General features: G+C 44.4%; 1 protein-coding gene across 2 annotated transcripts in view; it reads right to left on the bottom strand.

Annotated features, from left to right (window-relative positions):
* Nucleotides 1-25,108, bottom strand: part of UFL1 (UFM1 specific ligase 1) — a 1,228,658-nt gene that overhangs the window by 479,418 nt on the left and 724,132 nt on the right. The gene's annotated exons all lie outside the window — the stretch shown is intronic.

Here is a 25,108-nt window from a genome sequence, read left to right on the forward strand (position 1 = left end):
CTCCGATTTTTCGGATTCGTACTTATAGTATGAAAGTAGTGACATTTTTACCATCTACTATAATGACCTATCACTTACAAACCTCTCTACTATGGATAACAAAGCTTAAAAAAAACAAGGCATTTTCATAAACTAAAAATTGTATTCATTTCCGAATTACGTTCAACTAACATACTGCAAATATCATACAAAGGCAGCACATAGTGAAGTGAAATGCACACATGCACTGTGTTGAGATATCAAAGGAGAATACTCTGACGAAAGATGCAAAATTAACGTGTACAGTAACATCACTGCTTTAAACACATAAAGTTACTAACATCTTCCTTTTCCAATCGCAGTGAAGACTACTCTCCTGAAAATCAACAGCATCTACACTGTAAACGACATATCCTAAGAAACCTGGTCATTCCGCAAAAAAAATAAGTACAGTACTACCTTTATATTCTTACTGTTCCTCAAAGAGACTGTATGGGTTATTTATTTAATTTGCACACCAAAACAAACATTGATTTCTGAACCATTCTACCCACAAATCCCCATTAATTAAACAAATAACAGGCAGAATGGCTCACAAATCCCTGTGTTTTTGGAACTCAAATACCATACAGAAGTCTTAGAATATTAGTACTAGAAAACAAATAGCTGTTTCAATTTTATACCATTACGTTTACTATTAATGCTTCTCCTCAACACTAGCTCACTTTGTACTCTCATCTGAAGCACAGTGTAGTAGTATACAAACAGAAAAATAGCCTTCCCAACACATTGTAACAGCCCAATGCACATTCACACACCACCACAAAGAGCTTCCCCATCAAACTCATGCACGCATGCACACAGCACCCATACATTGTACAATAGACCAAACCGTGCCTTCTTTTTTTTCAACAGACCCCAAAGAATGCCTACCAAAAAGCAAGTCCGTAGAAAGGAATGCAGAAATTGAACAAATGAAAATAAAAGTGTCCAAAGTAAGCATCCTTCTGTAGCAGAGTTTGTAGAGAACGTTGGAACAAAACAGCTAATACAGTCGTTTAGCGAAATAAAGGAAGCTTCAACTACCAAAACTTTACCTCCTCTATCAAAATGTGGCACGAAACACAAAACGCTTCACCAAAAATAGGCTACCAGTACTGCTAACAATGCTCCTATTAATCCTGATATAGTAACAAGAACCCATAGTAAAAAAAGTACTTTAGCAAAAATGTTTTGCCACAGAGTCCTTCAGAATCTAATAAGAAGAGGACCGAAATCATCCTCAACCCTCAAAACCTACCGTAAAAAAGTAATCCTACAAGCTCTCGTAGACAGTGCAATCCTTCTCAAAAGGAAGTTGTTCATATTAGTGTTAAATAGGATGAAACCACTAACAAAACTAGGTACTAAACTACAAAAGAAACTTCTCAATAAACGGAATGTCAACAAAAATAACTTCTTAAATATTTGTGGAGTTGAATGGAGTCACACAACAACCACAGAACCATACTTTAATGAGGAAGCATACAAACAAAATCAAACTAACACAATTGTCATCCATAGCAGTGGACGAGGGTATGAAAAAAATCCATAATACCATCATGGAACACCAAACACTGCTTAGAAAAGTATGCCCTGAAAACTCAGAATTACCTCTCGATTTAACTGAACCAGACCGTTTCAAAAGCACCTTCCCATGATATCAAAAGAATATCAATACATCATTCAAATGTAAGAAATCTAGTGTATAAAATATACTATGCTAAAAGTCCAGCTTTAGAATTAGCCAATTTAAATAACACTCTTCTGCATGGTACACCCAAATACCTGTAAGAAGAAATCAACCGTATCCAGAGAAAATATTTTGGAAGGGAAAGCCACTCACAAAATCCAATAGTTATAGAACAGACTAGCAACAATTCTGCACATAGCAACCTTCTATTACACACATAAAAAAAGAAATACTAAAATTTAAAAGTGCATCGGCTGAAGTACCAAACCATGTGTGTGCGTGTTGCCGCAGAAAGTTTTACAAAAGGAACACAAAAAATATAGACATAGCATACAAAATAGAAGACAATGAAGATTCCAAATGGTTTGAATTAGCTCTCTACCTTTTAGCAGAAAACAAATACCAAATAAGTGAACCCCTAATATGTTGCAGTTACTGCACTACAAAACTGGACAACAACCAAACTCCTTCCCGTGCTATCACATATAATTTGGAATTGTTCCCGCTACCAAAACCCCTGCAACAACTCAATTTGTATGAGCGCATTATAATTCAAGCAGTTCACCCATTTCAAGCATTTATACGCCTTCAACCAAAAACAGCAAAATTACCTCCCTCTGAATTGGTGAAAGGCATTTGTGGCAAAGTAGTTTATTTGCCATTAGATCTAACAGAAAATGTACACACTCTAGGAGTGCAATGATCAATAGAGCATTCTTTAATTGTCTTGGTAAATGGTGTACCAACAAAAGACAAAAACATTTGGCAACAACTGGTGGACTTACATAAAGTTAGACAAGCCTTGCAATATCTAAAAGACGATAACGAATACTACAAGGAAATAAATATTGAAGAAAGCTTAAGGGAAACAACTGAAATAATTCAAGAGTCATCAGAAACTGGACAATTCGAACTTCTGGATCCTGCTGCAGTATCCACTCTTTTGGACCATTACACAATTCATCCATTGCAATCCAATGAAAGCATAGATGATGCACTAGAAACTTACCAAATGCGAGAAACCAAAGGGTCACCAATGAGCATATGGGGAAAAAAGTATAGAAGCACATGCTTTTCCACTGTTATTTCCTACTGGCAAAGACGGAAGATACGATGATAGACCCACTCAGATTATGGCATCAGAATACCGCTCATTACAAATGTATTTGCAAGATACCAGATTTAGACAAAATGTGGAATACATATTCCACCTACTCTTTGAAAGTGAACTAGCAACCCTATGTAACGGAGTTGCACACATTTTGAAATCTGGAACTCAATTTCAAAATATGTCAGCTATGCAATTAATACAAAAAGTACAAGAAAAAGATGAGGTTTTACAACAAATATGTTTGCAAACATGCGTGGTACAAAAGAATACTGGTTCCGACGGCACAGAGACGTACGTTGTATGATCAGAAACCTTGGACCACCGACTTGGTTTGTTACACTAAGTTGTGCAGAATATACATGGGAAGATTTACATGAGTTCCTAAGCATATCAAACAAAAACAAAACCAACAGATATATTAACACCTGGAGAACTTTGTTCTCTAGATCCAGTTAATGTGTCAAGATATTTCCATCATCGTTTCATTGCTATGCTACACTTTATTTGCAATAAAACTGTTCCTCCACTCAGAGAAGTGCAACACTTCTTTTGGAAAAAAGAATACCGAGTGAGAGGAGCACCACATATTCACATGCTTTTATGGATCAAAGGTGCACCTAAATTTGGTCACAACACTGATGCCACTGATTCGCAGTTCATCCAAAAATATGTCACTTGTGAAATCCCTTCACAACGGACATATAGTGACCTGCATGGAAAGATTTTACAATTTCAAAGATACAAATGTGGCAAATATTGTCGTTGCAAATACAAAAGCAAAGGGAAATACTACACCAAATACTGCTTTGGTTTCCCTAGACCAGTTACAGAAACGGGTGAAGTGAACAACTTCATGTCTTCAGTTAGATATAGTGTGAAAGGTAAATCACATATTTTGATTCTTCTGTTCTTTTTATGTAATACGTGTTCTTATATCAATGATTACAATGCAATCATTGCCCTCTTATGGAATGCAAACATAGATGTGCAGTACATTGCAGACAATTCCAATGCAGTTGCACGATATGTTACAGCCTACTTAACAAAAGCAGAAAGAACAGAGCTTCAAGAACTCTAGAATGACCCATCATCAGACAAAACACTATCTCAGAAACTGTACAGCCTAGGTATAAAAATGCTCTCTCATAGAGAATGTGGCACCTATGAAGTCGCAGATCGTTTAACCGGTATTGCTTTGTATGGAAAATCAGACAACATAGTATGGCTAAGTCTTGGTCCTGCTAAATCTAGAAAAAGAGTTCTGAAATCATATGAGGACATAGAAACAATTGCCAGAAATGATCCCAACAGCCAAGACATTTTAAAAAACAATTTACTGGACACATACTATCCGAACAGGAGTAGCACTTTGGAAAGCATGTGTCTATACCACATATTTCAAAACTTTGCATACAAAAATAATATGAAACCCGATGAAAGCAAAGGTAGATATAGAGTGACAGATTGTGACGGCAGCTTAGTGAAATTTACCAAACAAAGCTTAATTAATTATGTCAAATTGTAAAAACTCCTCAACAGAAAGAACTATATTCATATCTCTGCTACAACTTTTTAAACTATGGAGAAAAGAGGAAAAGATACTAGATAACTATGACTGCTATGAAGATGCTTTCAAAGCAAATGAAAGCGCTATCACCGATGTGAACTTTACGCAGTACAAAACAATGTTGCACAATGAACAGCAACACGAAGAAGAACTCCAGGCCCAATGACACTTCCGACAGTAGTCAACTTTCTTTAACAGGAAGCCAAGAAACACTAGGACAGCCACTAATAGCAAATGAGGCAGAATTAGCTATGGCAGAAGTGGAAAAAACCATGTGTCACTATCAAGAAGATATAGAAGACTTAACTGTACAACAAGCAAAACTTAAAGATCAGCGCACCATTTTTGAAGAAGTAATAAAAGAAATTGTACGTGGTGTATAACACGAAAATAAAGAATGTACCTGCCAAAATTACAAACCTATACTGCTGTAAATCAGTGGTGAAGCTGGGTCAGGAAAAACATTCTTAATCAAAATCATCAGCAAGTTCCTTCAACAATTGACAAACAACAAACTGTCAGCTGTTGTAACTGCCCCCACAGGTTTAGCTGCCTACAACATAGGCGGTGTCACTTTACACTGATTACTACTCCTTCCAGTAGAACACCAAAACAAATTACACTATTACAAACTTTCTGCAGAAGCTGCAATGGAACTACGCAGAGTATTAAAACAAATGAAAATGCTACTAATAGATGAAGTGAGCATGGTCTCCAACCTAATGTTGGCTTTGATTCACCTCATCTCAAGAAGCACAAGCAATATTGAAAATCCAGCACATTCATGCACTTTATGGCGATAAAGCATGTGCTACTGATGTTGTGGAAAAATTAGCGCACAAAAATGGCAATTGTATGGCCTTAATGCCAACTCTAGCAAGGTGTTTCAAATTCAATGAAACAATGTTAAAAAAAGAAATGCAACCAATAATGGATATTTGCGCCACAGACAAACTAGACGTACATGGTATGACACTACCCATGTGTGAGCAAGCCACAACAAGACTAAATACCTTAGAAAATTCAATCGCCAACACAGCTGGGTTGGAAAAAATATTAAAATTATCCTTAAATTGTAGAGTAATGCTTAAGCGTAACCTTGACGTGGAGCAAGGGCTAGTTAATGGGGCACTGGGTACAGTTGTTGGCTTTCAAACATACCCACGTGACAACAACATTCAGTTTGTCAATATTTGCTTTGACAAACTTTCAGAAGTGAAAAGGATAGGGCGCTCAACTGCTCGATTCCTTCTCTTCAAAGACATGTATGTACGTAGAGAACAATTTTCTCTAACTCTTGCATATGCAGTCACCATTCATAAATCCCAAGATCTTACCCTAGACAAAGCATTGATAGATACAGGAAACACAGTCTTTAAAAGAAGGCATGAGCTACGTAGCACTATCACGCTTACGTACACTTGACAGTCTATTTCTAATCAACTTTGATGCAAGTAAACTGAACAGTGATATTCCTTGCATTTTAGAATACAATAGACTGTATTCACTGTACACCCCCCATCTGAAACCATATCATGTTTCAGAAAAAGTAAAACGTGGTAAAAGAAATCTAATTCAAACAGAAATGCAACAGAATCTGACGGCAAATCCTTCAAAGAAAACAAAAGAAGCTAAACCTTCATCAATTACGACAAGCAAAGAAGAACATATTAGGGAAAGTAAATCAGGTACTTCTTCAAAGAAGGAACAGAAACTCTGAAAAAAGCACTCGGAGACAGAACTAGCTGGTCCATTCAAATTTTCTTATGAAACTGGTGTAAGTTGCTATGCAAATGTAGCAATGAATATTCTATTTCCATTGCCACCAATTGTTAACAATATTTACTTACACAGTACAGACCAATTGTGTTTGCAAATGTTAGTCCTTCATAGAAACGCAACAAACAATCCTGACAACACGTACAGTGTTCACGGAATAAGACAAGAATTGGACTACTGTGCTGGAATGGTGAGATTCACTATAAACTCACAAGAAGATCCACAAGAATTTCTAATGTACTTACTAAAAGTACTGGAAAACAAAAACATACCTATAAATGAAATCTTCCAGATTTCATACATGTGGAAACATACATGCACTCTCTGTAACAATGTGATACAGGAAGAAATCCCAAATGAGTGATTTGTGTATGTATCCATACCTAATTGTGAATCCATTCCATTTCAGCAACTTGTACAGAATGCAAACCATGGCAGATTATGTACTATGTGCAATTCAGATAATCGCTCCACCTTACTGATACAAACACATAGTAACTACATAATACTTATGCTTCTACGTTATAATGCAGGTGGTACCAAAAACAACTGCAAGCTGACTGGATTCAAACACGGTCAAGTGTCACTGGGAAAGAAAACCTTTACAACAATAGGTATAATCTACCACGCAGGAGCTACAACCGATGCAGGTCACTACACTGCATACATTAAAAAGAAATGTGGATGGTTCGAATGTAATGATAGCACCATTTCTCTAAAGTAGAGATTGCCAGCTAATCTTACAAATGAGTATTTAATCTTCTTAAAGCCAAAATTTAATAACTAATGTTGACTTCAACATTACCAAAAATTCAAGTAAAAGACTATAAACAGTTCGAATACGCCAACAGGTATCTAACTGTTTTTAAAAATCTGCAACAAGGCAACAGACATAACATTAATCAGAAAGAACAAGGAAACACTCAAACAAAACAAAGAAATAGTTTGTAGCATAGCAAAGAAAGGTTTTTTTTAATCCAACAAGGATTTTCTTTCCCCCAGACCCAAGGATTTGAAAAACAAACACAGAAACTGAGCAAAATGCACAGTACACTGGTTTGTAAACTAAATATGAGGGTAAAAAAAAAAGCTAAAATGTCTATTGTACAATGTAATAAGTCTTCATAAATTACAAACACTAACATACTCTTTTCTTTTATGACAGAAATTAAAAAAGGATATTTCCGCCAAGTACTAAAGTCATGTAAGAAATATATGGATTCTCAACAAAGTAAACAGTATGTATAATTACACTCATGTCATACATATTCAAATCTACACGTCTAATCTATGGCAGTAATATGGTGCAGTGGCTGTAGGCTGGGCCTAGCGTCTTGGATGTATAACCTCCCACCTACACCCTGCGGCCAAGCAACCAAGACAATAGGTCCTACCCACAACCATCGCAGCATATCAAAACCACGGTGCTTGTAATTTCACTACTTATAAGTTTACTCTTGGGTGCATAGTCTGCAGCCATGCACCTAAGACGCTAGGTCGTGCACACAACCACCACACCACAGCACACCCATGTTCACTTATAACCTCACTGCTTATTATGACTTCAGTCTTGGGTGCATGAGACTCTACGTCCTGGCCACAACTACCACATCATATCACAACCATTGTGGCTTGTAACAAACTACGTATAAATGTGCTGTTGGGTGCTCTAGCTCCTGGCCAGAACCACCACACCGTATCACACCAATTGTGGCTTCTAACTTCACTACGTATAAATTTGGTTTCGGGTGCATGGCCTTTATAAGTCATTAGCACACCCATAGAATGACACATTATAACTGTAGCATGTACTCAATTTGTACCCAGGACTCTAGGCCCTGGCCACACCTACCAGATACATAATCGAATGTATGGGTGTGATTTATGAATGGGATATACTGCAGTGGTTGTGGGCAGGGTCTACACTCTTGGGTGTATGGCCTACAGCCTGCAGCCATGCACCCAAAAGTCTACGTCCTGCCCACAACCACCGCACTATATAAAAACCATGTTGGCTTATAACTTCAGAGCTTATAACTTTCTTCTTGGGTGCGTGGCCTTTGGCCACGCACCCAAGACTGCAGGCCTGCCCCACAACCACCTGAGTGATGTGCGATACTACGGGGGCATCTATAGCTGTGATATGCAGCAGTGTTTGTGGCCAGAGGCTAGACTCTTAGCTGTATGTCCATAGTTATTGCAATGTATGGGTGTGCAGTGGCTTATAACTCCAGTGCTTAAAAATGTCTTCTTGGGTGCATGGCCTTTGGCCATGCACCCAAGACTCTTCACACTCCCCACAACCATCTGATCGATAAGCAATACTACAGGTGTATTCATTGCTTTGACATGCTGCGGTGGTTGTGGCCAGGGCCTAGAGTCTTGGAAGTATGGCCTACGGCCATGCATCCAAGACTCTAGGTCCTGGCCACAACCACCACAGCATGTCACACCCATGGCGGCATATAAATCAATAGCACACCCATAGAAAAAAATAATTTATTCACGGCATGTACTCAATTTCAATGTTCGCTAGCACCACGCGTGTCCTTAGAACAGTGTCAAGTTGCCTGCGCACAGCACGGACTGAAGTACTACCCTTATGAGACCTCTCATTTTCTGTACTTACAAACATCCCGAACAAGGCGGGCATAGGGAATACATCATTAACACCTACCGCCTGAACAAATACAGTTTTTCACCCATCTCTTGCTGTCTGAACCTCCCCAAGCACTCTGACACAGCAAAACAGTTTCCGAAATAGCATTTTGCGCTGGTCGCCGTTGCGCTGTCGGCAGATCCAAGATGTCGGGTGCATCCAAACAATCTGATGCAGAACACGGCTCACTGCAGCCAATCGGCGGAGACGTCGCGTGTCCGCAGTCATGACGCAAACCCTTAGCCAATCAGTATCTTGTCCGAGGAGCGAACAGGGAAGTGTGACCGCAGAGCAGACATAGATATCACTAATTTTTTTAGACCTACTTTTTGGTCGTTTTAAAGAAAACTACTGCATGGATTGTCACCAAATTTACAAAAGCACGCTTTCGGGACCAAGCCCCTGCCCCAGCCACAAATTTGGTAAAAATCCGTCCAGCGGTTTCGCCTGTAGGCGTGCGCAAAGTTCCCCCCCCCCCATTCAGTCTATGGGAAAAAAAGACTTTTTGGGACCCCCCCTGTAACTTTTCCCCCCCTGGACCAAACATCACCAAACTTTGCAATAAAATTCAGAGTGGCCCATATACCTTTACTTGCAAAGTTTGGTGAGGATTCGTCCAGGGGCACTGGAGTTATAGGCTACCCAAAAAGTGCTCTTCCTATGGAAACAGCAACTTAACCACTATTGTGGCTGTGTAATATTCAGTACAATTTCATAAAAAAACTTTGTTAAAGGGATGTTATGGTTAAGTTGCGCTACTAAAAACCCCAAAGTTTAACAAAGTTTTTTTACTAAATTTCATAGGTTTTTAGAAGTGCAACTTAACCATAACATCCCCTTAAAGATTTTTTTTACTGAATATACACTTTCATCGTGTGCGTTTGGGAGATGTTTACTAGGATTCCCTAACTTTATATACATGTAACATAGAACATACTGAACCACCCCGCTAATGATTTTTGAAGGCCACGGACTGTGCCTCTTTCCGCGGACGGGTGCGGACGACATGAACACTACCCAAACACTGAGGGGGTATCTGAAATTGTTCTATCATACCATATGAAACTGCACAAGTTTAAAAAGCAGCACATAAACACATCTAACGTCTAACACATCAACCATCATTTAAATACCATATGTAATGAAATGGATTATACCATAACAAAAAAGATATGCCTCCAACATAATTACCTCACAGAAGCTGCAGAGCTAGGAGCGACAGTAGACAAACAGAACACAACGAATACAAATTACCAGAAACTAGTAAGTAAACTTCATTTTTCTTATATATTTGTATACTTTTTGTATGAGGTACAGAACAATTAATGTATTTGTGTTTTTCACACAGAAATGTGCAGTACTTTGGAGTGGCTCGAGGAGGATTTTCCGCGTGACGAAATGTCAGAAGATAGCGATAATAATGGTACACACTTCTCTGCATAAGCAAATTAATAGTCAGTACTGTATGTGTACTTAACATATATATATATTTATTTTTAACAGACCATGCAAAAATGTAAGAAATTCCACCAAAACACACAATGCAAGAGACCTTGCAACGCATAGAACAGAAAGTGGACATGCTGAAAGCTAATTTCAATGGTTTAAAGCAATTTGTGGAGGACCACATAAAGGAAAAATTAGATACCACTGTACTACTTGTACCTTTCCCTCTCTCCATGTCACAGCAAACTATCCCCAAACCCTCACCAACAACATAAACGTTTCGACGAAACTTCCATCACTTCATCCCCACACAACCATCCTCTGCAAACCCCCAATTCCCCTATATTTGTTTCAGTTTCTGCTTCCCCCTTTCTTTCTTAATTGCTGTATATGTGTATAATAAAAAACATTTTTATGTTAGTTTTAATGAAATTGTTTGTGTCTAATTTTTTTTTAAAACAGTTAAAATGGCAGCGGACAGCGCGCCTGTCCGGCCTGTCCTTAATTAACAAAATATGGATGTCCTAATGACAGTACACCTCTCGATAATATTCACAACAAAGATGTAATTGTTCTTAGAACACACCAGCTGTCCGGGATGTCCGTAAATGTACAATAAGGGGGTGTCCTAGGACACTATACCTCTCTGTACCGTTCGCAACCAAGATGGAACTGTTCTTAGAACACAGCAGCTGTCCTGGATGTCCGAAAATGGACAAAATAGGGGTGTCCCAAGGGCACTGTACCTGTCCGTACAGTTCGCAACCAAGATGCAACTGTTTGTAGAACATGTGCGGTGTCCGTGATGTCCGTAGTGAAACAAAATGGAGGTGTCCAAAGGACACTCTACCTGGCCGTACACTGTGCACAACTTCTACGCACATGCGCACCACACCCGTAAGTCCTGCGAACATCGCACCTGTCCGTAATTGTCCGTCTCACTTGTGTCAAACTTTTACTTTGTTTCTGGACCACAACACTGTCTGTAGAACACCCGCGCACATGCGCACGACCGTTCCTCTGCATTTGATGTCCTGCGGACACCCATTCCCTTCGCGGACGTGTTCACGATGTCATCATGTGACCGCACCCACGCTGAGCGCGTGTCTTAATTTGCGCACTTTGTCCGCTTCCCCAACATTTTAAAATAACTTATGCAGACAATCCAAATTATTTTACAGTAACAAAATCACCATTTCATATGCCCCAGACAATGGCCCTAGCTTTCCACATATTTATTGGAACTTTTTGAATGCTTTTGAGTGATCAATATGGTCACGAGGCGCACCCCTCCACCCCTATAAAAGGCCACACCCCAGAGCTCATCTTCATTGTACTTCTGGCTATTGGAGATTGACTTTTGCTGCCTTTAGTGCTCTAGCGGAGATTACCTCACCAACCCTAATGGCATCCATGGCTGCTGTTGCTACATCAGCCTCAGCACCACCCCCAAACCCTCCACCACCACCTCCCCAAGGGCCTGCAGAGGGGAATACGCATGAGGATGTAGAAAACGAGGATGAAGAGAATGAGGTCGAGGAACTCACTACTACCAGCACTCGCCGGGAGTCGTGGGTGTGGCGGTTGTTTACCGTTCATGGTAACGTACCGAAAGCACGTGCAAACAAGGTCACCTGTAACCAGTGCAATTTGGTGCTGAGTCGTGGGAAACGTGGTTCGTACAGCTTTGGTACGACATCCATGAAGCGACACCTAACTTTGTTCCATGGTGCAGACATTCGCGAGCTTGTACCATGTAAAGAACGTAGTAGATTGAGTTCCTCCGCAGCATCCTCCGTTTCCGATCCTCTCACCACAAGAGACACTCCAGTGGGAGAGCGCATCCCTCCAGCTGCTTCAGAGGCCATTCGGGATGCTGTTGACACTTACCTTTCGAGGGTACTCTGCAGGGGGGAGAGTCTTCGAAGTGCTTTCGAGACTACAGTCACGGAACACCAGAAGAGCTGCTACCTACCTAAATAAGGCCCACCCTACATCTTCCTCTCTCCACCTGCCCTTTCTTATCCCTGTGGTTGGTGTCCCTTCCTTACCCTCCTTTCCCCTCCTCTCCTAGTGTGTCGGGTGTAGAAAAAGCCCAAAAAATATATAAAACACTTTTTTTTTTAAAATGCTCTTTTCAGAGCCACCTTTCTCAGTTTAAAAATAGAACTATCAAGTAAATGGTGCAGGCCTCTGTGCATTTTTTTTTAAAAGCCTGCGGACAGTCCTAGGACAGATAAAATTTCAGGGTACAACCGTAGCAAAACCAATGCACTTTTCCCTGGGAGTAAGTGGTGGCTCTGAAAAGAACCTTCTGGTGGTGTTTTGTCTGTTTGAAAAACTTGGATTCGTCAACATGTAATGCAAAATAGAGGTCTATACTTCCAAAAAAGGTTGCAATGCATTTTGTACATTTCAAATAAAAATCTGATTGCCAGCATATGTAAAATGGACTCCATCTCTGCGAAAAATGAATGTGCTATGAAACATAATATTTTCATTGTGGAAAGAGGACATGCCAACATCTCTGAGAAAGGCACAAACAGCCTTATTGACATTGCGCCTCGCTTTCTCCATTTGTGGACCAAATGAAGAAGAACGCAGCCACATTTGTCTTTGCGCAATACAAGAAAAAATTACTTGGCAATTTGGAAACATGTCCATGACCTTCTCAAGTCCTTCCTTCATTGCAAATTGCAAAGAAATTCCAGACACATGTCCTAAACTGTTCCCTCCACAATGAATTATAATTATGTCAGGATGACGCTCTGTCTGTAAAGTAGCACAGAGAGATACCAAGTCCAGCCACTTCATTCCACGCACTCCATGCCAGTACACTTCCACATGAGGGAATCCAAGATCTGCAGATATACCAAAACGTTCTGCATGCACCTTCAACCAAAGTATCCATGAGTCTCCCAAAATCCAGATAATCTGTTTTCGAGCACACACAGCCATAGCTGTTTGTTCTCCTCTTAGGAAAAAAACGTCCTCACTAAATCTCTCCGTACACAACACACCCACTAAACTTTACTGAGCAATCCCTAGCTCCGCTCATTCTCATGCCTCTCCACCCCAGAATCCCTGTATGTAATACGTGCTGTCCGCAGACTACCGCTATGTCCGCAGACATGTAGAAGATCTGAGCGTGGTGAATGTACATTTAAATAGTGTTCCCCATTTCCCCTTTAAGGTGGGCTCTGAAAAGAGCCTTTTTTTGTTTTTTTTGCAGATGCCCGACAGACACCTGTTATTTTGTATTTTGGGTGGGGGGGGGAATTCCTCTTAGTTTACTCCTAAAATCTTCACATAACCTGTTCCAAAGCAACCCTTACATTCCAAAAGAACATGGCATTTCCCAAAAAAGATAAAGAAACTCCATGTGCTTCAAAATAAGCCACATTACTCTAAACAATGTTCTCCTGGCTACAGAAGAACATACCAGCTCTTAGCATGAAAGCCCGCATGCCTCGATTGATTGCACACCTAGCAATGCTTTGATCAGGACAGAAAACACAACTGTTGTCTCATTTTGCTCTAGGAAGTAATGCAGAAAAAATTACTTTCGCATTTGGAAGGATGTTGATTACTGCTTGAACCCACTGTTCCAAATCTCCCAACAAAGTAGGGGAACTCACATAGCCCAAAAGTAAAGCACCATAGTGCAAAACTACCACATGGGGACTGTTCATCCCACGCATATCCCTGCAAACTTGGAGAATTGCCTCTACATTGCAGTCAGTCGCAGCGCTCCACACCACCTCCACTCCTCTAACATCGAAATTGTTTGACACATGCCTGCATTGAGAATAATGCCGTAAATCATGGACAAACATATCTCCGAGCATCAACACCCTGACTGTCTCCACCTCTGCCATCTTCACTACACACACTCTCTTTCTACACAAATCAACATCATCCACATCTGATTGGCTGATCCCTACAGTCCCCTCTCTATGCTGGATTTGCTGTAAAACCCTGTATGTGGCACCCCTGTGTCTGCGCAGAACGTAAATCTTAGCCAGCCCTTCTACCCTTTGCACATCACTCACAAATCCATTCCCTCATTGGACACAGCTAAGCAGTCACACAACCATCCACCAATCACATGCAAGACCTCTACATCCAACTCCATCATCAGAGTTCCGCACTTCAAATGTACTGTTGATCACTCTGATCAGTCTCATATCATTGGAAAGCACCTACTACAAAAACTACTGTGCAAGTCTCGAAGATTTCTACGTACAGCTCCATGCATATCCACATGCATGATTACAAAGTACAGGTAAGCATATTTTATTCAGAGTACGTGTACAACTCTTATGATTCCATATAAACAAAGTAATGCCACTAAATCTACATAGCCAATACATACATCCCAACGCTCCCGCTTTAAGCGAGAGACTCCCTATTTTTCATTGAAAAATCGCACATTTTACTATCTCCCGCAACACCTATACATACATGCCAACCCTCTCGATTTACGCGCGAAACTCGATTTTTCATTAAAAAAGTCACAATTTTTTTACTGTCTCCCCCCTAAATTAATGCTAATCCCAATGCGATCGTATGAGAAAAATAAATGTTCCCGATTGCTGTGGTGAAATCTCCCTCTCAGGTGCTCCCGATTGTTTACATGTCTAGTTATAATATGAAATTATTCAATTATTCAAAATGTTCCCATCTACTATCATGAACTATCACTTCCAAACCCCTCTGCTATTTACAACACAGCTGCAAAAAAACAAGGGAATTTCATGATCTTAAAATTCTACTCATTTGCGAAGCAGGTTGAACTAACATACTGCAAATAACATATAAAGGCTGCACATAGTCAAATGAAATTCATGCATACACTATGTTCAGATATCAAACGAGAATACTACCACGAAAACATAAAAATCAACGTGTACATTAACATCAGTGCTATAAACACACAAAATTACTAACTTCTTCCTTTTACAATTGCAGTGAAGACCACTCTCCTGAAAATCAACAGCATCTAAACTATAAACATAACCGAATAAACCTGCTCATTCCACAAAAAAAGTAAGTACAATACTACCTTTATATTCGTACTGTTCCTCAAAGAGACTAAGTGGTTCATTCATGTAATTTTTGCACCAAAAAACCCCCATCAATTTCTGCACCATTCTGCCCACAAATCCCCATTTATTAAACAGAGATTAACAGACAGAATGGCACACAAATCCCCGTTTTTTTGGAACACAAATAACATATTCAAGCCATAGAATGTTAGTACTAAAAAACAAAGAACTGTTTTAATTTTATACCATTACGTTTACTATTAATGCTTCTACTCACCACTAGCTCACTTTCTACTCTCATCTGAACCACAGTGTAGTAACATAGAAACAGAAAAATAGCCTTCCCAACTCATTGCAACTGCCCAATGCACAATCACACACCACCACAAACATCTTCCCCATCAAACTCATACACGTATGCGCACAGCACACATACATTGTAAAACAGACCAACCCATACCATCTTTTTTTTCAACAGACCCCAAAGAATGCCTACCAAAAAGCAAGTCCGTAGAAAGCAACGCAGAAAGAGAGCAAATGAAAATAAAAGTGTCCAACATAAGCATCCATCTCTACCAGAGTTTGTACAAAACGTTCAAACAAAACAGCTAATGCAGTCATTTAGCGAAACAAAAGAAACTTCAACTACAGAAACTTTGCCTCCTCTATCAAAATGTGAAACGAAACAGAAAATGCTTAACGGGAATTCAGCTACCACTACTGCTAACACTGCTCCTATAAATCCTCATATACTAGCAACTAACCATACTAAAAAAATTATTATAGCAAAAATGTTCCATCAGAGAGTCCTTCAGAATCTAATAAGAACAGGAGCAAAATCATCCACAACCCTTAAAACCTACCGTAGAAAATTAATCCTAGAAGCTCTTGTAGACAGGGCAATCCTTCTCAAAAAGAGGTTATTTATTTTAGTTTTAGACAGGATGAAACCACTAACAAAACTAAGTACTAAACTACAAAAAAACTTCTCAATAAACAGAATGTCAACAAAAATAACTTCTTAAATATCTGTGGAGGTGAATGAAATCACACCACGACCACAGAACCATATTTTAATGAAGAAGCATACAAACAAAACCAAACAAACACAATTGCCATCCATAGCAGTGGACGAGGGTATGAACAAATTAATAATGCCGTCATGGAACAAGCAACAATGCTTACAAAAATATCCCCAGATAACTCAGAATTACGTCTCCATTCGACTGAACCAGAACGTCCAGTGTACAAATGGCCTTGCACGTCAATGTGTAACATTCCCAACAAATCTTTAAAATCTTTACGCCAGTTCCTCAATCAGAATGTGAAAGGTAAAGACAAAATCAAAATGAAAGTGGTGCAAAATATGGATACCTGTCCAGTGCGCAAATACACAGGACTACAAGGACATTCATTAGCCTGCATTTCAGGACCTATTTGCAAAAGCACCTTCCATGATATCAAAATGATATCAACACATCATTCAAATGTAAGAAATCTAGTGTATAAACTGTACTATGCTAAAAGTCCTGCTTTAGAACTAGCCAATTTAAATAACACTCTTCTGCATGTTACACCCAAATACCTACAAGAAGAAATCAACCGTATCCAGAGAAAATATTTTGGAAGTGAAAGCCACTTACAAAATGCAGTAGCTTTAGAACAGACTAGCAACAATTCTGCACATGGCAACCTTCTATTACACACATACAAAAAAGAAATACTAAAATTTAAAAGTACACCTGCTGAAGTACCAAACCATGTGTGTATGTGTTGCCGCAGAACTTTTTACAAAAGTAACACAAAAACTATAGACGTAACATACAAAATAGAAGACAATGAAGATTCCAAATGGTTTGAATTAGCTCTCTACCTTTTAGCAGAAAAAATATGAAATAAGTGAACCCTTACAGGGTAATTCATAGAATTTCGCACAAAACTAAAATCGATTTCCGCGCACAGCATATTCATGGATTTTAGCCTCCACACCAGCCGTGGCGCAGCGACCCTGCAGCAGCGCCAGTTACGCCCCCAAGAACGCCCCTAGCGCAAGGAAAAGCCATCAAAATCCCCAATCCAGCAAAAAGGCCTGCGCTAATCCTGGACCAGTTTACAGGGCTGCCAAACAGCAAACGCCAAGCGGGGAACATGTATAACTGGGGTTCGCGTGAAGTTTCACACGCGAAAGGGCCTGTGCGAGTGGGGTACGTGCATAACTGGGGTTTGCAGGAAGTTTCACACGCGATTACAGCAGGGTACGTGTATTACGGGGTTCAAGGGAAGTTTTACACGCGAAAGGGCCCTGTACGAGCGGGGTACGTGTATTACTGGGGTGCGCAGGAAGTTTCACACAAGCCACATTGCACTACTGATCAACAACGCATGACCCCCTGCACCCCCACCCCCCAGCAGTGTAGGGCACCTGCCAGCAGGCCCCCACTCATGTCCCCCAGCACCCCCACCCCCCAGCAGTGAAATGCTGATCTCATGACACAAACCAAAATTCAACTATGAACATCAACACATGTCTGTCACACACATACACTGGTTGGCATTGCTTGTGTAAACCCACATTTTCACATGCATCAACCCAATGAGCGAATCCCACACATGGAACTAAAAAATGAAAATGTATTATGTACATGGAATCAAAAATGAAATGAAAGCATACCAAAATATGAAACATGAAATGAAAAGCATGTGAAAAAGATGATTGACTGAAAATGATAACCAATCCAAAAAAAATTGAAAGAAAAACAGTCCAAAGTCACCCTCCAACAACGCAAATCCAAAGGAAATAATAAAAAAAAAAACTCCATTGCTTCATGTTCATAATACAGAAAATAAGAGAAATCAATCCATAGTCCAACTATTTACAATCCATTGTCCGGAAAAAAAAAATCCATTGCTCCATGTCCATAATGCTAAACAAAAAAATAAAAAGGAATACATGATGAAACTATATACAATCCATTGTCCAAGGATGTAAAGGGTCCATGATCCCAACCAAAAAAATTAAACCTACCTACCTAAAAATATAACTATATACAAATTTGTGTGCCATTGTCCATTGACCACAAATAAAAGGAAAACGAAAAGGAAACCTAACTCTAAAAACTATTTACAAGGGCAGCGGGCTAATCCGACGGCTCACTTTTGGATGTCCCGGGCCAGGGCATCATCGAACTCCTGCTCAACGTCCTGGAGGCGGTCCTCTTCCATGGCCCCGAGGGTTCGCAGGGACGACATGTTCTCCTCCAACTCCCTGCGAATTGCCTCGAGGCACTCGGCCCGCCTCAGGGCCCTCCGCATGGAGTTCTCTGCCCTGACCATCGTGAGCCGTGCCTCTTCTGCCCGCTGTCGATCCGCATCTATAGCATGGCCTAACCGCTGCCACACGGAAAACACTTCCAGTCCTGGGTCCTCCTGCCCTCTGGCCGATGCCTGCCCCTCCGATGTCGAAGGCCCCGAGCCATGATGGCTCCCACCTTGTTGCTGCTGCTGCTGTGCCTCTGCCTGTGCTCTGGCTCATGCTGCCTGCACATCCTGGAGAGGTGGCCACCCCTGCTGGACGTCCGACTCCCGACTGTGGCAGGGATGTGTCCTCCACCAGCCTGGCTGCAGGGTCAAAGGCAGCTCCACAGGGTACCCAGGTGATACATGGGTGGGAAGATGGCATGGAGGACGACTGGGGCATAGGGGGTTCAGTTGAGGAGGGGGTCGGAACAAGGTCCAGAAAATGGAGGAATCCGGCCCTGGTGAGCTGTCCCAGTAGGTCTACGCGGTCAACAAGCCATCCGAGAAGACGTGCAGTCTCCTCATGGAAAGACTGCAGGTCAGCTCGCATGGCCCGTTGACGCAACGCCACCCCACCCAGGACAGGCTCAACCCGGTCCTGGATAGCCACGTCCGCAGGGAGAGGAAGGCCAGTTGTTGTAAGCGGGTAGGCATCCCTGCTGGTGCGGGATGATGCAGTCACAGGATCGGGGACAGGATTACACACAGGCACCTCTGCGGTGGCCTGTGCGGTGGCCTGTGCTGCCTCCTGTCCCTGCCCCTGCACTGCACCACTGGCACCAGTGGAATCCCCACCTCCAGACCCCGTCTCTGTCCCTTGCACGGCCTACTCCTCCACAAAACCCCCCACCAACCAGGATGAATCTGTGCCATCTTCCTCCGTCGGACCCTGTGGGGTCTCAGCTGCCCCTTCTGCTGCCGAGGAGTCCAACTCCGACCTCCGCCTCTTGGATCGTCCCTCGGCAGCTGCGGCACCGGACTCCTCACTCCCCGACAAGATGACATCCTGGGAGGGGAGCCGGGCCTTGCGTCTCCGGCTGGCGGGATGATCCCTGCCACTGTGCTCCACAGCACCCTCTCCGCTCTCTTCTTCAGTTGACGCTGCAGACAGGGAGAGATAAAACACAGGCATCAGGGCACTGTACAATGGACTGATACACACATGACAGTTGCACATGACTGGCATTGTTTAACTACAGACATGGCATCACAGTCCACGACACATGTCATTTTTTTTTAAACATGTTTATTTTTGATCGACACACCAGAGCCAAGTACATTACAACACATTATTCCCTGACAATTTACATAGCTCATGGACCCTCTCCCACCACACCCCCTCCACAGCCACATCCCCTCAGTGAACGTCCAAGTCTTGCCCTTCTAATTGTTGCGTCATCTCCGAACACCCAGCCCTCAGAATGTTTGACACTACTCATGGCTTAAAAGTTAGAGCCGGATAACTCTGGTCATAGTCTATCACTGGGGACCAAATGTTCGTGAAGCGGTGAAGCAGGCCTCTGTTTGCCGCAGTAATCTTTTCTGCGACAAAAACGTCCCAGAGTTTCAGCCACCATAGGATCATTAAGGGTCCTTCCGGCGATTTCCAGGTGCATGCCACCGTGATTTTAGCGGCCAGGAGTAGGTGCGTAAGAAGGGTGGCTTTTCTGCCCGATCTAGGATATACACCTGGGATCGGGACTCCTAATAGGATCGGTTCTGGCTCCAGGGGGAGCCTTATTCCGGTTATGTCTGCTATGGTGGCAATGCATTGGGTCCAGAAATGTATTCCAAGAAATCATCCTTGGTGGCCAGCTTACTTTGTTCCTCAGGGGCCTTCTGTGGGGTGAGATTAGGGGGCGGGTTTGGCTTCTTTGTCTTGTCCGCTGCTAGGAGCATGGTGGAAATGTCCGAGGTTTTAGCTGCTTTATTGAGCTTCGACATCTTGTCAACACAGTGATCCCGGGGTTCCTCCTCCGGGTGGGTCGCGGAGGGCAGTCGGGATTTGGAGGTCTCTGTATTCGGGGGGGGCGTGGGGGAAAGAATTCTGCAATGATAGGGCCCGCTATGGGCACTTTCCTGGTCCCCAGGACTGATAGCTTGATGGGAGTAGACCTCTGGCTACCAGGCTTCAAGTATGATCGGCGAGACAGAAGCGGTAAGACTGCCCGCCGGGGGGGATGATATTTTAGGCTCTACGCCAGGGCCGTGGTCCAGGATGTCGGGATGATGGTGGGCAGGGGCGCCCCAGGAATTTGGCAGGTGATTAGGCCAGTTGAGTAGAGTGAGGCTCCGCCTGCGGCTGACCGCCTGCAGGGTGTCGGCAGCAGCAGGGAAGGATCTAGGGTATGCCGGCAGGCTAAGGGCGCAGATGAGGAGGCTCTGCTTCAGAAGGGTTTGCCTGTGGGCCCGGCTATCAGGTCGCTCTCACCTGTGTTTCCAGTGCGGGCTGGTGAGCGGAGGCCACCAGGCTCCACCAGCACCACCCGCGGGGGACCTCGCCCTCCGGGGATGGTCCGATGGCGTCAGTGAGGCCACAGATGGAATGCGGGCCACAGCTCCCGAAGCAGGTCCGCAGCTTGAGGCGGAGTAGAGGTATAGGCCTTTGGTTCACCCCCCGCCGCCGCCGAAGATCGAGTGGCTGATGGAGGGGAATGGTGGGAAGGAATGAGGCCCCTTCAGCAATTGTGGGTCGGCGGTGGGCAGGGGTGCCCCGGGAAGACAGGGGGGAGCCAGTGCAGGATGACCCCGGGTAGCCGCGGTGGGTCTAGGAGGACCCGGGCCTCCAGAGGGCCACTGAAGATACAATCAGCAAGGGGTCGCAGCCACTCAGGCCACCTCGATAAGGGCCCAGAAGCGGGTGTCAAAACTCACCGAGTCCAGTGGGAGGGGGCAGGCTGGGCGTTCCACAGCGTTGGAGCGTGGCATCCGGGGAAGACCCCGCACTTGGACACCTCCACCCCCTCCGAACCGGGAGCAATCGGCGAGCAGAGCTGCAGTTGCTGGGGCACTCCAAGAAGAAGGAGGATCCGCTGCTGTTGTAGGTAGGGATGTCCGCCCTTATTGGAAAAATGTTGGTGTCGCCGGAGTTGGATGGTCCTGTGTCTGGGAATGCTGGATTAGCCCCCAGCGGCTGTCGCCAGCGGGAGAAACGTCCAGGACTCCAGCTGCAGGGAGTGCCGGAGCTTAGATGCAGGGGCGGGAAGAATCCGCTGGTGGGGTCCTGGCGTCCTCCTCCCAGAACCCGGATCAAGAGGGGAGCAGAGCGTCCCGGAGCAACAACGGGCCTGACCTCGGGAGGGATCCAGGGAATGCAGGCAGATTAAGGGTGGAGGTGAGGAGCTCTGCTTCTGGAAGAGCAGCCCCTGAAGGGCCCCGACTGGGCCGGGCTATCGGATCGCTCCTACCCGCGTATCCAGTGCGGGGTAGAGAGTGAGCCCCCCAGGCTGCACCAGTGCGTTCCGCAGCGATTCCGCCCACCTGGGATGGACCGACGGCAGTTAGGACTGACGGCGGGATGCCGCGTCTGGCTTACGGAGCGGCGGCCGCCATCTTGGATTCGGGTGCACGGCATAGATGGTAGGTTTCTCCGCCGTGTTACTAGGGATACCGGGCGCGTTACTTGTCGCTCTTGTGTCTGGTAATGCTCCTCATCTTCCGCTGCTCAGATGTGTTTGCAGCGTCCCTCAGAGACAGCAGGAACCGATGATAATTGGTTATTGCCACGGGCCGGGGCAGAGGCCATTAAAGGAGCAGCCTCATAGCTGGTGCTCCAGGCCACACTCCCCACACATGTCATTTTAACTCACACACATGAACATTTCAACAGCAACATTGCACCAGGCAGCACAATCCATACACATACAACAGCATGAACAGGCAATGATGAGCCTAACATCACATGAAACACAAGGAGTGCACTAGACATGCACACACGCCACCACACTTACATGCATGTCTACATCTCCTCCAACTGTTGCAGTGATCAGATCACCATACATGTCACATCTGCCATTCATCCTTCTACATATCAGTGTCACGTGCATCCTTGTTGCATCACATTTGCACACTAGTCAGATACACATACATGTACACAGTGCAGATACATGCATTATGAAACACCATCCTTGCCACAACCATGCCAATGTACATACACAGAAATTCAAACATGTGTGCTCCCACACATGCATTTGCCCAGCATGCTTACCAACACATACACCATCAATGTGTATCACAACTGAGAGGACTCACATGTGGCTGCCTCACTCCCAAGTACATACACATCCCTACATGCCCCTACATAAACACATGTGCAACCTGCACACTACTGGCACACCACGACACGCACAGCGTACTATCACCATGCATGTACACTTACCGCTCGACTCCAGACGGGTCTGCCTCTCAAGGATCTGGACGTAGAGCGCTGGGCATATGCGTTCCAGGACCCTCATTTGATGGTTCGACAGCTGGCCCCGGCACCCCTTGGCATCCGCTGCCTTCGCCTTATTGAGGGTCCTGGACCTGAAGTCCTCCCAGCGCTTCTTGACATGATGTAAGTCGCGGACTGCCACCCCCTCCGCGTTGATGGCATTCACGATGTCCATCCAGATCTTGGTCTGTCCTTCATTGTCGGCGCGCAAACTTCCAAAGAGGGCATCATACTGCCCCAGGACTTGCTCCACCAGGACAACATCGGTGGCAGTGAAGCTGGTGGCCCTCTGCCTCTCTGGCTAGGGGCTGCCAGTGCAGCCAGATGGTGTTGTACCGGACATGGCAACCCCAGAGGCAGGTGTGGGTGGGCAACTGGGTCCTGGGGCTGGGCTGTGGAGCGATGGAATCCCAGTCGAGGGTGTTCGGTTCCAGCAGGGGTGGTCACAGCAACTACACCCCTGGCTGACGTGCAGGCAGCAAATGTCAGGGCACGTGGGCAGCAGGCAGTCAGGCAGCATCAGATGGCAGGTGGGAGCGTGCTCGGGGCTCTGGGGGGCAGTAATTCGGCCTTCTGGGCAGGAGCGTGGTCTTCCGTGTGTTTTCACGTGGCCAGCTTGATACGGAGTGATTTGGCACGTGAAAAAATTGCATGTCAGCGTGTAATTCGAGGAAAGGGCCTTAGCGCGTAAGTAAGTGCGTCTGCACATGCACGTGATTCCATTGGACCAAAGGCCCATAGCGCGTAAGCGCGTAAATTACATTACGCGCACGGGCGTTTCCCTCATAGTACGTGATGACAGAGCACACGTGGAAAAACTGCACGTCCGAGTGTCATCGCGTGTAATTGGAGGAAAGCGCCTGCGTACACGCATATCTAACGTGTACGTGTGGGCCGGTTTAAAAGCTACGTGTAGGACGCCGTTTCCTTGTACGTGCTTTTCGTGGAGAGTGAGTGGGTGAAATCTGTACTTCTTGTTGGTTCACACGCGATTACGTCACAGCGTTTCTAGTTCGTACTCCGTTACCTCTGACAGCTCTTTTCTGAATTTTTGTTGGGCCTGTTTCCTCTAACAGAGTTCACTTCTCCTTTTGTCCTGTCTCCTCAGACAGGCCGACCGTCAAAAGATGGTAGGGGACGTGGCCAGGATTTGCAGGGTGCCCCTATACCCCATGTGTGGAGGAACACATCAGAGACACCCATGCCCCCCCCCATGGTTGAGGGAAACATGGCTGACACCATCCAAGCTCAGCCCTTGTTGGACCAGCCCATTGTGGCACCTGACCTGGCACAGGATGACTCCCTGGCTGACTTTCAGGTCAGCAAGTCTAGGCCACGTGTGGCGGTGCAAGTTGTCACCAATCCACATGGATCTGGGGCAGCTATGTCATCTGCTGGCCCAAGTATGCAGGGTGGGGAGGCTGCAGGGGAAGCTGCAGCTCCATCCGCCCCAGCTCTGACTCTCCCAGCCAGGACAGTGCCATTCCCGGTCCATCAAACTGACGTTCCCCCTGCCAACATTACCCTGCAACCAATGCCTGCATCAAGACCTATGGTCATTGTGCATTCCCACACTCCTACTACCCAGTCCACCGGTGATTCTGCCCCTACTGACGAGAGCGGCGTAAGCCACTCTGGCTCTGCTCCACCTTTAGAGAAGAGGAAGAAGGGTGCTCTGGCACGACAGGCTGAGACCCCAGACACAGCTACACACTCCGGTACCTCAAGGAAGCCTTGCTTTAATGAACCGGAACTTGATGCACTTGTGGGCTATGTGTCAGCACACAGCCACGAAATGCTGGTGACTGCAGGGTGCAAGACCACACCAGGTCAACGTAAGGCACACTGGCAGACCATCGCCGACCGCATAAGTGCCCTTGGATTTGTGAGGCGCTCAGCTGATGATTGCTACAAGCGGTGGAATGACCTGAAACGCAGAGCAAAGAAAAAGCTGGCCTCAAATCATGCCGCTACTCTGGTGACTGGCGGTGGGTCTCCACAAGAGGACAACACACTCACTGAACAGGAGTCTGTTGCTGGGGCCTTTGTCACAGAGGA

The sequence above is a fragment of the Ambystoma mexicanum genome, chromosome 4p, assembly GCF_040938575.1.
Source record: "Ambystoma mexicanum isolate Mex_15411 chromosome 4p, UKY_AmexF1_1, whole genome shotgun sequence".
Taxonomy (NCBI): domain Eukaryota; kingdom Metazoa; phylum Chordata; class Amphibia; order Caudata; family Ambystomatidae; genus Ambystoma; species Ambystoma mexicanum.